The 16,191-nt window shown below is 46.0% G+C and overlaps 1 long non-coding RNA gene across 1 annotated transcript in view; it reads left to right on the top strand.

Moving 5' to 3' along the window:
• The first annotated feature begins 456 nt into the window (after positions 1 to 456).
• Positions 457 to 16,191, top strand: part of LOC121545325 — a 91,929-nt gene continuing 76,194 nt past the window's right edge. Inside the window, exons 1-2 of the long non-coding RNA XR_005996265.1 lie at positions 457 to 673; positions 5,874 to 6,060. This is a non-coding gene — a long non-coding RNA (uncharacterized LOC121545325). The remainder of the gene's footprint in view (positions 674 to 5,873; positions 6,061 to 16,191) is intronic.

Here is a 16,191-nt window from a genome sequence, read left to right as displayed (position 1 = left end):
AGCACTGTCAAATTTACGTTCCGCTTATTCCACCAAAAGAGCGTTATAAAATGAACACACATTTTTATAGAAACCTTTTTTTCGTAATCTACACACTTCTCTGGAGCCTACTTGTTTGGAGAGGTATATATGGATAGGTATTATTTTGCGAACATTTCTTTAGTGCAGGGCCAGAATGGCCCTTAAGTATTGTCCGCGGATCGAAAGAGAAACACCTTCACAAAAGAATCCATTGTTCGCAGTGAACAATCCAAGGGGGCTTGTAAGCTGTCCTCCACGATCACGCAGGCGGCCGGTGATTTGAATGCAAGGGGCCCGGCCTCACTCACTCACTCTCCCCGCCAATGAGAAATTGTTGAAATGGAATCGGCGAGATAACAAACACTTGGTCAAACCGTGCACACCAGTGGAACTCCATCCCGTAGCCCCATCACACACACACACACACACACACACACACACACACACACACACACACACACACACACACACACACACACACACAGTCTTCAACTCACGCCAAACTCGACATGCCCACTTTTAGACTTTTTAGTAGGGAGAAAGGGAAAGTTGCTGTAATGTGGATCAACTTGTGTCATTGCCTATCACGTTGTTAGGAGCTGGCTTGTTTACAACTAAACTCAGACTGCGCTCTTTGTCCACGTGGCCACAGGTAAGCACATTGCACGGGGAAATTGTGATTAATGTCCAATTAAAAAGAAAAATGTTATGTTCCATTTTTTGCAATTTACAAAATGCAACTGTAATTGTAACTTAGATCGTAAATAAAACACCATAAATAACTGCCAATGGAATACACAATCAAAGTCAAAATAAACGAATATTTAGGCCTACACCAGTCATGCTTCAAATTAGTGATTGATTTCATATTACATTAAAACGGTGCCATTAAGGAGAAAAATATCAGACCTTTTTATCATTGGCTACTAATGATTAGGAAAACAACACGACTAGTAGACCTACTAATCGATCTGCTAACAAAAATAACAACAATAGTGAGTCGTTTTGCAATATTTTTATTGTAATAAACTATTCATAAATATCTATATATTCAATGTAGCCCAAAATTTAGCATGCTTAAGTTGAGTAGTGTAGGCTACCACATTTCTGCTCTGTGGTAGGCCTATAGTTCATTTAATCGAGAAAATAATATGACTGACTAGCAATACATTTCATCCTTTGAAATGCATCGCAAAATCCATAATATTGTGTCCAGTGTTTTAGGGCTGGGTTTAATTTAATTTCAGCCCAGTCAATTCAAGAGATTTAATATAATTCTAATTCAAGAATAAAAAATAAATACAACATTCTGTTCTATGACAATTTCATCTAGAATTTTTTGGTCATTGATTCCATTCTCAAGCAATAGCTTCATGCTTTCGTCCTGCAACTATAGTATCAATCAAATGTGATACGATACTAAAAGCTATCCTGTACAATCTCTATCATACCATCAGCTGTATGTCTCTGAGTCTGCATTATATCTCTCTGCAGCCCATGCACTCTCACACACACACACACACACACACACACACACACACACACACACACACACACACACACACACACACACACACACACACACACACACACACACACACACACACACACACACACACACACACACACACACACACACACACACACACAGGCACACACTCACAGGCAAACACACACACACACACACTAGTGAATCATCCTGCAGATCTATTAAATCTAATTTCAAATCAAACCATTTGCATTCTTGTAGCTTGGCTTCATTTTGACTGGGTTATGGATTTCTGTATTGCAGTAGTTATTTGTTGTGTGTATATTGATAGCTCTCCATTTAAACCAGTTCACCAACATGTGTGAGCATCAATATTGATGTTGGGGTCCTAGACTCTGTCTAATAAATGTCATGAGCTGTTTTCATGGATCAGCTGAATACTGTAGCTGGGGTACTATTGGAAATATTCTGCTTTGTGTGTGTGTGTGTGTGTGTGTGTGTGTGTGCTGAGCCAATGCAGAAGCTGGACTCTCCCACTGTAAACCAATTGCATCTCTCACAATGAATTTAGTATGGAGTTTGAGATTAGAGTCTGTTCTGACACCATTTGATTGGCTATTTATGCTATGCTATACCTCTGCAGTGGTTGAACAGGAAAAGACAGTGTACAGTGAATAATTGGGTACAGTAAAGGGCGTCATTGATATTGATTGCTGCCAGTTGTAAAATAAAAAAGGAATGCTAACATTGAAATGGTTGTTGATGCCTTGCATTTTCTTCATATATCGACTGTCAGCCCAATCCAACTCCTCACCTGAAGTAAATAACAGCCATGCATATCGGAGCCACCAGAATCTCTCTCTCTCTCTCTCTCTCTCTCTCTCTCTCTCTCTCTCTCTCTCTCTCTCTCTCTCTCTCTCTGTGTACAGTGGCTTGCGAAAGTATCCTTCAAGTTGGATGGGTTCTGCTGGTGTACAGCAATCTTTAAGTCATACCACAGATTCTCAATTGGATTGAGGTCTGGGCTTTGACTAGGCCATTCAAAGACATTTAATTGTTTCCCCTTAAACCACTCAAGTGTTGCTTTAGCAGTATGCTTAGGGTCATTGTCCTGCTGGAAGGTGAACCTCCGTCCCAGTCTCAAATCTCTGGAAGACTGAAACAGGTTTCCCTCAAGAATTTCCCTATATTTAGTTTCCCAGTCCCTGCCGATGAAAAACATCCCCACAGCATGATGCTGCCACCACCATGCTTGGTGGATGGTGTTATTGGGGTGATGAGAGATGTTGGGTTTGCTCCAGACATAGCGCTTTCCTTGATGGCCAAAAAGCTCAATTTTATTTTCATCTGCCACATGCCTTTTGGTCGAACACCAAACGTGTTTGCTTATTTTTTTCTTTAAGCAATGGCTTTTTTCTGGTCACTATTCCGTAAAGCCCAGCTCTGTGGAGTGTACGGCTTAAAGTGGTCGTATGGACAGATACTCCAATCTCCGCTATGGAGCTTTGCAGCTCCTTCAGGGTTATCTTTGGTGTCTTTGTTGCCTCTCTGATTAATGCCCCCCTTGCCTGGTCTGTGAGTTTATGCTTGGGGTCATTGTCCATTTGGAAGACCCATTTGCGACCAAGCTTTAACTTCCTGACTGATGTCTTGAAATAGTCAATATATCCACATACTTTTCCTTCCTCATGATGCCATCTATTTTGTGAAGTGCACCAGTCCCTCCTGCAGCAAAGCACCCCCACAGCATTATGCTGCCACCCTCGTGCTTCACGGTTGGGATGGTGTTCTTTGGCTTGCAAGCACCCCCTTTTTCCTCCAAACATAACGATGGTCATTATGGCCAAACAGTTCTATTTTGTTTCATCAGACCAGAGGACATTTCTCCAAAAAGTACGATCTTTGTCCCCATGTGCAGTTGCAAACCGTAGTCTGGCTTTTTTTATGGCGGTTTTGGAGCAGTGGCTTCTTCCTTGCTGAGCAGCCGTTCAGGTTATGTCGATATAGGACTCGTTTTACTGTGGATATAGATACTTTTGTACCCGTTTCCTCCGGCATCTTCACAAGGTCCTTTGCTGTTGTTCTGGGATTGATTTGCACTTTTCACACCAAAGTACGTTCATCTCTAGGAGACGGAACGCGTCTCCTTCCTGAGCAGTATGAAGGCTGCGTGGTCCCATGGTGTTTAAACATGCATACTATTGTTTGAACAGATGAATGTGGTACCTTCAGGCGTTTGGAAATTGCTCCCAAGGATGAATCAGACTTGTGGAGGTCTACAATTCTTTTTCTGAGGTCTTGACTGATTTCTTTTGATTTTCCCATGATGTCAAGCAAAGAGGCACTGAGTTTGAGGGTAGGCCTTGAAATACATCCACAGGTACACCTCCAATTGACTCAAATGATGTCAATTAGCCTATCAGAAGCTTCTAAAGCCATGACATCATTTTCTGGAATTTTCCAAGCTGTTTAAAGGCACAGTCAACTTAGTATATGTAAACTTATGACCCACTGGAATTGTGATACAGTGGATTATAAGTGAAATAATCTGTCTGGAAACAATTGTTGGAAAAATTACTTGTGTCATGCACAAAGTAGATGTCCTAACCGACTTGCCAAAACTATAGTTTGGTTGAAAAACAAGTTTTAATGACTCCAACCTAAGTGTATGTAAACTTCCGACTTCAACTGTATATATACTGAGATCATGTGACAGATCATGTGACACTTAGATTGCACACAGGTGGACTTTATTTAACTAATTATGTGACTTCTGAATGCAATTGGTTGCAACAGATCTTACTTAGGTGCTTCATAGCAAAGGGGGTGAATACATATGCACACAACCACTTTTCCATTATTTATTTTTTTGAAGTTTTTGAAAAAAGTTTTCTTCATTCTACTTCACCAATTTGGACTATTTTGTGTATGTCCATTACATGAAATCTAAATAAAAATCAATTTAAATTACAGGTTGTAATGCAACAAAATATGAAAAACGCCAAGGGGGATGAATACTTTTGCAAGGCACTGTTTGTGTGTGTGTGTGTGCGTACATTTGTGTGTGTGTGTGTGTGTGTGTATGTGTGTGTGTGTGCCCATTATGTCCAAAATATCATCATTCAGCCTTTGTAAGAAGCGGGTATAGACAGATGAGAAAGCCTGACGTATATGGTGTTTTTTTGTTTACTTGTTTATTGTTTTGTGATGTAGAGTAGCCAGGCACTAGAGTTGACAATACACACATGAGAAATATGGGGAGGTGTGTTCTTACCCTGAAGTTGCTTTTATGACAGTCTCTTTGAAACAATAACTTTTTCTACACAGTCTCTTGGCATATATGTGTTTTTTCTTTTTCTTAAAAAAACAACAAAGCAATGGTGAATTGGGAGTAATGTTTCTTTCTAAGCCATTGTGAATGATATTCACACACACACACACACACACACACACACACACACACACACACACACACACACACACACACACACACATTGCTATAATTTAACCCCTGTGACCTCCACCATCCCCCACCCCCCTCTGCTGATTGGGTAGGGCTCCAGTTGAGAGGTCGGAGCTGAGAGGTTTTGCATACAGCTGTGGTCACATTCGGGAGAAGCTCCTCCCATAAGAGAGACAGAGCAGGGACAGACAGACAGACAGACAGACAGACAGACAGACAGACAGACAGACAGACAGACAGACAGACAGACAGACAGACAGAAAGGCAGAAAGTGTGCGTGTGTGTGGACAGTATATGCACAGGTTACAGTACATTGAAATTAACATTTTAATTAAAAACATTTCATGCATTTATTTATGTAGTAATTTTAGTTATTACACCACAATTCAGTTACTATCACGTCTTCACATATAGCAATGTTTTCCTTTTAGTCCTCATATGTGATAATAATATGTGATTGTTTTAGTCATCATATGTGATAATAATATGTGATTATTTTAGTCATCATATGTGATAATAATATGTGATTATTTTAGTCATCATATGTGATAATAATATGTGATTGTTTTAGTCCTCATATGTGATAATAATATGTGATTGTTTTAGTCATCATATGTGATAATAATATGTGATTGTTTTAGTCATCATATGTGATAATAATATGTGATTGTTTTAGTCATCATATGTGATAATAATATGTGATTGTTTTAGTCATCATATGTGATAATAATATGTGATTGTTTTAGTCATCATATGTGATAATAATATGTGATTGTTTTAGTCCTCATATGTGATAATAATATGTGATTGTTTTAGTCATCATATGTGATAATAATATGTGATTGTTTTAGTCATCATATGTGATAATAATATGTGATTGTTTTCCTCTATTTCATACAGAATCTCTAGTTGGACCTGCTGCAGAGCAGGAGAAACAGGGAGATGGATGACTTTCTGCAGTGTCATCTCCATGACCTCTCCTCACACTGTACCCCCTGTCCATTTGGAAGACATAAAGAAACAGGCAAAACTCTGTGGAGATACGGGCACATGAGGTCACAATACAAGTCAGTGCAATGAAAATCATGTAAGTTATGTAAATTCCAAAATTAGGTTGCACTAGTCAAATAAAATAAAATACAATTTTATTTGTCATATGCGCAAAATACAACAGGTGTAGACCTTACCATGAAATCCTTACTTACAAGCCCTTAACCAACAATGCAGTTTTAAGAAATTAGAGTTAAGAAAATATTTACTAAATAAACTAAAGTAAAAAAAAAAGTAACACAATAAAATAACAATATACAGGGGGTACCGGTACCGAGTCAAATTCATCATTGTAATTTATAGAATTTGAATTTGAATTGATGTACAGTGTTAGTATAAATGACTTTAACCATGAGTTGTGCTTGGCGATAGTTCTGATTATTTGTTTTTACAGCCAATGCACCTGCTGGCAATGACACAAGTATGAGGGATTAAACAGCTAAATATGCACAGTATGCACTGTTGAGTGGGTGTAAATACTGTATCGTGACATAGCTGCCATTTTATACATGTATTTATTTGATTTAGGTGTATATTGTATTTTGTTTAATCATAGATATTTCAGAATATAAACAGTGATTCTATTCAATAACTCTTCACACAAAAAATCTAACTTTGTGTCTGGGGGAAGTGTTTAAGTCTTGCATAAGGAGATCAGAGTGGATGATTGGTTGTATTGACTGGGCTGTGCAGTGCAGTGGTTATCAGTCCTGCTCTCAGGGCTATATCTAGCCTTCTATTGTTTATTCTGCCATTGGTCCTGCCTGCCAGGCACACAGTGCAGATATGAATGTGATATGACAATAAAGTGGCAATTATTATACAAGCAATGCCTGGTCTCTTTCAACCCTTTACCAGAGAAGAGAGAAAAAGAGGTTAGGAGGGAGGAGGGAAAGAGAGCGTGGTGGGAGGAAGATAAGGTAAATGGTGATGAGTTCTATGGTCGCGGGGTCGGAAGGGGTAATTTGTTGGAATAATCTGGAGTCTGTTAATATCATTGTCAATAAAACTTGTCGGCAAAACATGGCTTACTGACAAAGGGTTTATATTTACGCATCTTCATATCATCTACTGTAATCTTCTATCAATTCCAGTCACATAGGCTCGTTATCGTTTTTGTTGTAGTTGTTGTTGTTGGTGTGTGTCTGTGTGTCTGTGATGTATCTGGATGTGAAGGAGGTTGTGTGTGAACAGTTGTCAGGCGTGAGGTAGGTGTAATAGTGGAATCAAACGCAGGACTCAGAACGATATTCCCAAAGGCTTGTATATTAGGCCAAACCAAGGCAAATGGAAACTTTGCCCGGAGGCAACAAATACGCACGAAGGCGAAAAGAAACTGCGCACAAACAGGTGCGACAAAATAGTAACCGCGCACAAACAGGTGCGACAAAATAGTAACCACGCACAAACAGGTGCGGAAATACTCCAGTATAATGGAGAGAAGCTCAACCGAGCAAATACACATAACTGACGGAAATCAATTACACACAACACTAGACAAACACAACGAGAAACTTATAGGACACTAATTACGCCAAAACAGAAACAGGTGTGAAAAACAAACAGACCAAAGCAAACGAACAAGAAACAAACAGCGGTGGCAGCTAGAATTCCGGAGACGACGAACGCCGAAACCTGCCCGAACAAGGGAGAGAGGCAGCCTCGGCCGAAACCGTGACAGTACCCCCCCCTTGACGCGGCTCCAGACGTGCGCCGACTCCGGCCTCGGGGCCGACCAGGAGGACGCGGCGCAGGGCGCGTCGGATGCCCCCGATGGAATTCCGTCAGGAGCGACGGGTCCAAAACGTCTCTCCTCGGCACCCAGCACCGCTCCTCCGGGCCGTACCCCTCCCACTCCACTAGATACTGGAGACCCCCCATCCGACGTCTCGAATCCAAGATGGATCTCACGGAGTGCGCGGTGCCCCCTCGATGTCCAACGGGGCGGAGGAGTCTCCAAGATCTCATCTTCTTGGAGTGGGCCCGCTACCACCCGGCCTGAGAAGGGACACATGGAACGAGGGGTTAATACACTTATACTCCACAGGTAACATTAACCTATAACATACCTCGTTCAACCTTCTCAGGACTTTAAATGGCCCCTACAAACCGCCGACCCAGTTTCCGACAGGGCAGGCGGAGGGGCAGGATTTCTGGTAGAGAGCCAGACTCGATCACCAGGTGCGTACACCGGTGCCTCACTGCGGTGGAGATCAGCGCCGCCTTCTGACGTCGGAGGGCCCGCTGCAGGTGGACGTGTGCAGCGTTCCAAGTCTCCTCCGAGCGCCGCGCCCACTCATCCACCGCAGGAGCCTCCATCTGGCTCTGCTGCCAGGGTGCCAGAACCGGCTGGTAACCTAACACACATTGAAATGGAGTTAGGTTAGTGGAGAGAATGGCGTAGGGAATTCTGGGCCATCTCGGCCCAGGGAACGCACCTCGACCACTCCTCCGGCCGGTCCCGGCAGTATGTTCTGAGAAACCTACCCACATCCTGGTTTACGCGTTCCACCTGCCCATTACTCTCCGGGTGGTAACCCGAGGTGAGGCTTACCGAGACCCCCAACCGCTCCATAAACGCTCTCCAGACTCTGGAGGTGAATTGGGGACCCCGATCAGCCACAATGTCCTCGGGTACCCGTAGTGCCGGAACACATGGGTAAACAGTGCCTCGGCAGTTTGTAGGGCAGTAGGAAGACCCGGCATGGGGAGCAAACGACAGGCCTTAGAGAACCGGTCCACCACGACCAGGATGGTAGTATTCCCTTGGGAGAGGGGAAGGTCTGTTATAAAGTCCACTGAGAGGTGGGACCATGGTCGTTGTGGAATGGGCAGGGGTAGCAACTTACCCCTAGGTAGATGTCTAGGCGCCTTACACTGGGCGCACACCGAGCAGGAGGAAACATAAACCCTCACATCCCTTGCCAACGTGGGCCACCAGTACTTGGCACTAAGACAGTGCACTGTCCGGCCGATACCCGGATGTCCAGAGGAGGGTGACGTGTGAGCCCAATAGATCAATCGATCCCGAACCTCGAGCGAATGTACTTCCGACCCTCCGGGCACTGTGGTGGACTAGGGTCGGTGCATGACCGCCCGCTCGAGTTCAGAATCGACCTCCCACACTACCGGTGCCACCAGACACGACTCAGGCAGTATGGGAGTGGGCTCCACGGACCTCTCCTCCGTGTCATACCGCCGAGACAGCGCATCTGCCTTGCCATTCTGTGACCCAGGGATGTACGTGATCTTAAAAGTAAACCTGGTCAAGAACATACTCCATCTTGCCTGGCGAGGGTTCAGCCTCCTCGCCGCCCGGATGTACTCCAGGTTACGGTGGTCCGTCAAAATGAGGAAAGGGTGTTGAGCCCCCTCAAGCCAGTGCCTCCACACCTTTAGAGCCTGTACCACGGCTAACAGCTCCCTGTCCCCTACGTCATAGTTCCGCTCCGCCGGACTGAGCTTCTTGGAATAAAATGCACAGGGGCGGAGTTTGGGTGGCGCGCCAGACCGTTGTGAAAGCACGGCTCCTAAACCGGCCTCCGACGCGTCCACCTCTACCTGGAACGGCAAAGAGGGATCCGGATGCGCCAGCACCGGGGCCGAGGTAAACAGGTCCTTCAGCCTCCCAAACGCCCTGTCCGCCTCGGCCGACCACTGCAGACGCACCGGACCCCCCTTCAACAGAGACGTGATGGGAGCTGCCACCTGTCCAAAACCCCGGATAAACCTCCTGTAGTAATTTTCAAACCCCAAAAACTGCTGCACCTCCTTCACAGTAGTTGGTGTTTGCCAATTACGCACGGCCGACTACCGGTCTACCTCCATCTTCACCCCTGACGCAGACAACTGATAACCCAAAAGGGAGACCGACTCCTGGAAAAACAGACACTTCTCTGCCTTCGCATACAGGTCGTGCTCCACCAGCCTCCCGCAACACTCTTCGCACCAGGGCCACATGCTCGACCCGGGTAGGCGAGTACACGAGAATGTCATCAATGTACACCACCACTCCCTGCCCCTGCATGTCCCTGAAGATCTCATCCACGAAGGATTGGAAAACTGACGGAGCGTTCATCAACCCGTATGGCATGACCAGATACACGTAATGGCCCGAGGTGGTACTAAAGGCTGTTTTCCATTCGTCACCCTCCCTGATGCGCACCAAGTTGTACGCGCTCCTGAGATCTAATTTCGTGAAGAAACGCGCCCCATGCAACGACTCAGTCATGGTCGCAATCAGCGGGAGTGGATAACTATACTTCACCGTAATCTGATTGAGACCACGGTAATCGATGCACGGACGCAAACCACCATCCTTTTTCTTCACGAAAAAGAAACTCGAGGACGCAGGGGAAGTGGAAGGCCGTATGTATCCTTGTCTCAGAGATTCGTCTATGTAAATCTCCATAGCTTTCTTCTCCTCCTGAGACAGAGGATACACATGGCTCCGTGGGAGCGCAGCTCCCTGCCTGGAGGTCTATCGCACAATCCCCCTGCCTATGGGGTGGCAACCGCGTCGCCCTCGCCTTACTAAACGCAATAGCCAAATCCCCATATTCAGGTGGAACGGGCAATGCGGGCACCTGGTTTGGACTCTCCACCGAGGTAGCCCCTACGGAAACGCCCAAACATCTACCCCCCACACTGAGCAGACCACTCCATCAGAGCCCTCTCCTGCCACGAAATCGCTGGGTTATGGGTACTCAACCAGGGCATGCCCAGCACCACCGGATACGCAGGAGAATCAATCAGGAACAGCTGAATCATCTCCTGATGATCCCCCCTGCGCACACATCCTAAGTGGCGCTGTGACCTCCCTGATCAAGCCCGTACCCAACGGACGACTATCTAGGGCATGAACGGGGAAAGGAACATCAACAGGAGTAAGGGGAATCCCTAACGCTAAACAAAACTTTCTATCAATAAAATTCCCAGCCGCGCCTGAATCTACCAGCGCCTTATGCTGGGAATGAGGTGCTACCTGTGGAAAACTGACAGGTATACAAAAATGGGCAACAGTGAGCTCTGGGTGAGTGGGCGCCTACTCACCTGGAGGGAATCCCCAGTGCGGGACCTGTCGTCATCTCCCCTAGGAGGCCATCCCCAGCACCTAGCCGCGGTGTGTCCTCCCGACCACAGTTGGTGCAGTGGATGGACCCCCTAGCCTGCCGACTCCTCCTTTCTCTATCGCCAGCGCCCCGAGCTCCATAGGACACGGCTCGGAGGCGCTGGAGGGTGAATGGACGGACCCTCCGCAGGACGTCCGCGGGTAGCCAGCAGGTGATCCAGCCTGATGGACATGTCGACCAGCTGGTCGAAAGTGAGGCTGGTGTCCCTACAAGCAAGCTCCCGACGGACGTCCTCTCGTAGGCTACATCTGTATAAATCGATGAGGGCCCGATCATTCCACCCTGCATCTGCCGCTAGAGTACGGAATTCAAGAGCGAATTCCTGGGCACTCCTCCTCCCCTGCCGGAGGAAGACCAGACGCTCCCCCGCCGCTTTCCCCCTCCGGGGATGGTCAAACACCGCCCTGAAGCGGCGGGAGAACTCGTCGTATGTAATCGTCGTGGCGTCGATCTTCCTCCACTCGCGTTGGCCCACTCCAACGCTTTACCGGCCAGGCAGGAGATCAGGGCGGACACGCTCTCATGCCCCGAAGGGGCCGGGTGCACGGTGGCCAGGTATAACTCCACCTGGAGTAGAAATCCCTGACACCCAGCCGCGGTCCCCTCGTAGGCCCTCGGGAGAGATAGTCGGACTCCTCGAGGTTCCGGCGCTGGAATGAGCGGGCTGGCCGATGGTGCTGGCAGGGAGGGAGGTGGTGGAGGCGTACCCCAGCCTCGGATGGTGGAAATCACCTCCTGCAGGGCGGTCCCCATCTGTTGGATCTGCTCTCGTTGGTCCCGAACCTGGGCCTCCAGTCTCGTCTGAGCTGCTTCGGCTCCTGCTGATTCCATTGAAGGTGTGTAATTCTGTCAGGCGTGCGGTAGGTGTAATAGTGGAATCAAACGCAGGACTCAGAACGATATTCCCAAAGGCTTGTATATTAGGCCAAACCAAGGCAAATGGAAACTTTGCCCGGAGGCAACAAATACGCACGAAGGCGAAAAGAAACTGCGCACAAACAGGTGCGACAAAATAGTAACCGCGCACAAACAGGTGCGACAAAATAGTAACCACGCACAAACAGGTGCGGAAATACTCCAGTATAATGGAGAGAAGCTCAACCGAGCAAATACACATAACTGACGGAAATCAATTACACACAACACTAGACAAACACAACGAGAAACTTATAGGACACTAATTACGCCAAAACAGAAACAGGTGTGAAAAACAAACAGACCAAAGCAAACGAACAAGAAACAAACAGCGGTGGCAGCTAGAATTCCGGAGACGACGAACGCCGAAACCTGCCCGAACAAGGGAGAGAGGCAGCCTCGGCCGAAACCGTGACAACAGTAGAGTTTAAGGAGGTGATGCTTTTGCAAAGGCACGTGTACAAATACATCCTCTTTCTTTCTCCCTCCCTCGCTCTGTCTGTCTTTTCTCCTCCTTTCTATCCTCTCTTTTTATAAGAAGGTGTGAAATTATCTAAATTATTCCTGGCTATTATATCCAATTAATGCCGGCTTGTGGTGTTTTATTGTGCTATAAACTGCTATTGCTTGTGGTTCAGTGGACAAACACAGTAGGTGTGAGTAAGGCCAGCCACCAGGGCTGGCTGTGGATCAGTTAGGGAGGGACGGAGGGGGACTTGGCCACTGCCCATGGGGGCCCAGTCCAGGCCACTCTAAATCAGTTAGTTTTGGAGGAGATCCTAGTCCTCCCTTTAAGAGGGGCCATTATAGGCTTGTTAAAGACTTGGCCGAGAGGGAAACACAGTTTACAGCTAGCTAACCACACTAAATTCTGTACGCTCTCCATCTCTCACTCTTTCTTGTTCTCGCTCTCTGTTTTCTGTCTCGTTCTCCAGCTCTCTCTCTGTTTCTTATCTCGCTTTCTCTCTTGTTCTCCCTCGCTCCTGATTGGTATGAGTGTGTGTGTGTGTGTGTGTGTGTGTATGAGTGTGTGGTGTGTGAAGCTTTAGGGTTTCTTCATGTATAGGCTGTTACATCAGCTATAGCCACAGGCTCTTCTCTGTAGACACTCTACTAAACTCTGGACAAATAGAGTGTCTCTCACAGCTCAGGCAGTCAGAGCTCTTTGAGCTCTCAAACCAGCAGTCTTTTAAAACACGGTTTTAAACAAGAACTGCCATCTCACGATGTCCATGGACATCTCTGAGCTCAATTTAGCCTGTTACTGTAACACGTGTTTTGACCTGGGGCATAGTTCTACTGTATCATGGTCAAGGCTTTTCTTGCACTACAGTTATTGAGTAATACCATTAATGAATACAAGACCTTCACTTGTGATGGAATTTGAGTAATTGTTCTATTTATGTGGGAGATTATTTAGCAGGATGTTTTTCTTTGTTTGTTTGTTTATTCACCAACACACCTCTGAGGTTACCATTGGCTTCTGTCTGATCTCCATGATGACCTGTGGGCACCATGGTGATATCGCCTTGCCTGAGATGCAGGCTAATGGCGCATTCTGATCTGTCGTCAAGGAAATGTTCTCCCCGGTCACCCTGGAAACCATGCCTCCCAGTATCCTTTGTGCTAGTGACAGGAATGTGTGTTAGCCACCGCTGTAAACCATGTGCCTGGTCATGAGCATGGGAGTCAGAGGGGACTGACAGGGAATGGACCAGGGTAAAAATAACAAGGCTCTGACTCCCGTAACTAATTTGGGCTCCCCCCATACGCGTTGATGATATGAACTAGATTATCCATATAATATATGTATTCAAATGTTAGCTTTATGTTGGTGCAGCATACTTTTCTTAGCACAAAATATCAAAATATAAGATAGGCCATTGCATTGGTCAAATAAGTATATTGTAATCTCTCCATCCTGACTTATACATGTATATACAGTATTATTTATTATAACAGGAAGAATTGGAAAATCTAATATTCTTCCGCATTATTCAGTGATTCCAGTTCCAATTCCCTTGGTAAGAAAATGAAGGCTATACTGTATGTTCTGCCCATGGAGAACTGATCAGGTTGCTGCTGAACAACTGAGCCCTCTGTTCATCTCACTCCCCTCTGTGCTCGCTGAAGCGTGGCGCGCGGAGTGAGTGAGTGAGTGAGTGAGTGAGTGTGTGTGTGTGTCGTCCTTGAAGAGCGTGTGTGCATGTCCTGAAAGTGTGTGTTGTGTTTTCACTGTGTGTACCTGTGTGTCTGTCTACGTCTGTGTATGTCTCTGTCTCTGTGTGTCATCCTTAGTGTGTGTCACCCTGTATGTTGAGTGAAGGGCGGACACACACTCGCCTAGCTCCAGAAGATCACCCTTGGGGGTCACGTCATGTTTTAGTTTCCGTGTGTGTGTGTCCTGACCCACACGTTGGCCAAATGCAATCTATCAGAGAGAGATTGTCAGCCGTGATGAAAACAGTGAATCCAATACCAGCTATAGCAGACGTATATCAGACATCTGGACATGTTATTTTCTGAACATAACTAGAAATGCTCAAGTTTTCTTTGAGTTTTAAAGTAACAGAAATAAGAAATGAAAAAGTGTGTGTGTGTGCTACTAGGTGTGTGTGTGTGTGCGTGTGTGTGTGTGTATGTGAGTGAGTGGGCGGGCGGGCGGGCGGGCGGGCGGGCGTGTGTGTGTGTGTGTGCGTGATGTTATGGGGTTGATGTGATGAGATCAGATTCATTTGGGTAATTAACAGGGCCTTGAACCAATTTCCTCAAAGAGAGAGAAATAACTTGCCTTGAACTAGTTGAGTTCACATGTAGATCACATTGTAGACTACTGATTCAACTCTCTCAGTGCTGTTCTTTCACCCCTGCTTGAAGTACAAAGTACAAGTGTGGTAGGAAATGTGTTGGGAAACAGTTTAATAGAATATCATATTCTGAATAATACTGAATATATTTCATTTCTATGGTCCTGCGTAGAGGAAAGTGCCTGTGTGTGCAGGGCCTGTCCCATTGAATGAACCAACCCCTCAGGGTCAGCTAGCCAAGTCAGCCAAAACATTACCCTGTCGTCCTCTCCCTTCCCTGCCCCTATGAATGCACTCATTGGCCCTTGCCCCTTGCCCCTTCCTCCTCCATCCCTACATGCACTCCTCACCCATCTCCTATCGCCCCCACCCAATATAGAAAATGGGAACAATGTACTGTAGATTCTGTCTCTGCAGTCTGCAAACCCACGAGTCACAACAGAACATCCATTTTACGTATGAAGATGAAATAACATATTGTTGACGTTGTTTTAACATTTGCTTAACATGGAATTAATGAATGTATTTATTAATCTGTGTTTCTCCTCAGGTGTAGTGCTCTTGATTCTTCTAGAAAGCCCAGGATCTAAAGGTTGTAACAGTTGACTGATGGACAGAAAGACCTATATGCATGTACTTTTTCCTTTTTTCATCCACTCCCTCACTTCCTTTCTCTTTTCCTCTTCTCCTTTGGTCAGCTCTACCCTCCTCTGTTCCACTGTCCTCTTTTATCCTTCTCTGTCTCCTGCCTTTACCTCCTTTATCTCTCTCTCTCTTTCCCTCTCTCACACTTTCTCTCATATTTATTATTTTGTCCTCACCTCACCATTCCTCAGATCTTGTTTCCTATATAGCCTGGCTTCTTTTGAGTAATCTGTTCTCTCTTGTCATAAACTCTCCTCTCCTCTCCTCTCCCTCTCTTCTCTTCTCTTCTCTTCTCTTCTCTTCTCTTCTCTTCTCTTCTCTTCTCTTCTCTTCTCTTCTCTTCTCTTCTCTTCTCTTCTCTTCTCTTCTCTTCTCTTCTCTTCTCTTCTCTTCTCTTCTCTTCTCTTCTACTCTCCTCTCTGTCATCCCCCCATCCTACAAGTCTCAGTTAGCAGTGTCTCTCTCCTTCCTATGTGTGTTGGCATGAGCCTGGCTGGCTCTGCCCCCCCCTCCCCCTTACCCGCACTTTATGCTGATTGGACCAGCTGTTCCACTTAAATTCACCATGGCAACCACAACCCATTGCCTAGCAACCCCAATCTTCTCCCTGAGTCCTGGCCAATGCTCTCCACAGGCAGAGAGAGACAGGATTGAACATTCCCTTAGATT

The sequence above is a fragment of the Coregonus clupeaformis genome, chromosome 30 (genome assembly GCF_020615455.1).
Source record: "Coregonus clupeaformis isolate EN_2021a chromosome 30, ASM2061545v1, whole genome shotgun sequence".
Lineage (NCBI taxonomy): Eukaryota > Metazoa > Chordata > Actinopteri > Salmoniformes > Salmonidae > Coregonus > Coregonus clupeaformis.
Note: the sequence above shows the minus strand (reverse complement) of the source record. Positions and strands in the feature narration are given on the sequence as shown.